Source organism: Montipora foliosa, unplaced genomic scaffold (genome assembly GCF_036669935.1).
Source record: "Montipora foliosa isolate CH-2021 unplaced genomic scaffold, ASM3666993v2 scaffold_395, whole genome shotgun sequence".
NCBI classification, from domain to species: Eukaryota; Metazoa; Cnidaria; class Anthozoa; order Scleractinia; family Acroporidae; genus Montipora; species Montipora foliosa.
The window spans coordinates 533,545-535,000 of NW_027179695.1; the positions used below are offsets into that span (position 1 = coordinate 533,545).

The 1,456-nt window shown below is 40.9% G+C and overlaps 1 protein-coding gene across 3 annotated transcripts in view; it reads right to left on the reverse strand.

Annotated features, from left to right (window-relative positions):
* Window positions 1–342: 342 nt before the first annotated feature.
* LOC137987907 (protein NLRC3-like) overlaps window positions 343–1,456 on the reverse strand; it is a 66,262-nt gene continuing 65,148 nt past the window's right edge. For all 3 annotated transcript variants that reach the window (XM_068833992.1, XM_068833993.1, XM_068833994.1), the window contains one exon: window positions 343–1,456. This exon is cut by the window's right edge and continues 3,408 nt beyond it. The gene's annotated coding sequence lies outside the window, so the exon portion shown is untranslated.

Consider the following 1,456-nt stretch of genomic DNA (forward strand, 5'->3'; position numbering starts at 1 on the left):
TACCGAAATATTTAAGGAAAGAAAACGCATGGCGTTTTTACTTTTACTGAGGCCTACTTATATGCAAAAATTGGGCCAATTTAAATTTTCAAGTCTTGCCGGACTATATTTGAATTTTGTGGGCATTTGCTCTTAAATAAAGCTCATTGTACTGTTGATGTCTCCTGATGATAACATGAAGTATTCGGTTTTTCTCCGACTTTACCTTGAAATTCTTTGCCAAAGAATTTCAAGGAACGGTTCCTTGATGGGTTGAACAGAGAAACCGCATTAACTGTCAAGCAGGATTTGTAGAAGTAGCTTTTATTGTATGGATAAAGTCTCACTTCGCAGACATTCCAGCTAGAGTTCTATTTTGTTTTTGTTGCGTCTTTCCTTGAATCGCAACGTGCAGGTAATTTCCGGTAAAATCTGATTGGTTCACATTTATAGCATGACACATGATAACATCACTCTTGACTGGTGGGCGGCAGACGACTCGTTATCAAAAATGCATTCAGGCGTACCTTTTCCGCCCTCTAAAGAAAAGTTTGCCTGATCGTAGGTTAGGTCCAGGTATTCACTACGTACACATTCGAACATCATGAGAAGCGCAATGTAAGGCCGATGGAGGACAGACTTCTCTCTTCTCTGTGCTTAGTGCTAAATTAACAATACACCACTGTATTTTTTGTTTTTTGCAGGCCCGAGTATAGGCTAATTGTAGCCTCTTGTTTATTTAGAGTCCTGACGGGGGACGTGAGTTGTGCCTGGCCCGTCCCAGATTCCCTGTCCCCTTTTTCCCTAGGGGGTTTTTGGGGGCAGGTTTTTTTTCTGGCCACCTTGGTACGCTTACAAGTATCCTTAGTTTATTTATCCTTGCTGTTGGCTATGCTCCTTTTTTGTCTGTTATTAAAGTGGGTTATGGCGTTACTCTCTGACCATATCCAATATGGCTTTTTCGTTTCTTGTTTTTCTATTAACTTCGGGGTAAGTGCAGAAACAAAACATCGCGCAGAATGGCCATTGTTCTCCAGACAGTTACTTACAGTCGCAAAAAAGTGTCAGGCCTGTAATAACAAATAGCAAGCGTAATCTCGAAACTTTTCCATTGGTTGACATTTACGCGCGCCGTCGAGAGCTTTGCTCATTATCTCAAGATGTGTCGAACGAAAACGAAAGACAGGAAGACTATTGTTTTTCTTCTTTGTTTTCGTACTCCATCACATGCCGATCAAATTTCTCCCTTTTGCTTTGGGAAACATTTTCTAAAGCCTGGTTTGAACATTAAATTTCACCGACGAGCCGCGGAGACACTCAAAGATATACGTTACTCGTTCTTTGACACTGAATTTCACCGACCAACCGCCGAGGCACTCAAAAATATATCTTGCTCGTTCTTTAAACATTGACAATTCCAAAATCCTTTATTTTCACTAACCGTACAGCCAATAAGAATAAATATCCTGGGGAGCTC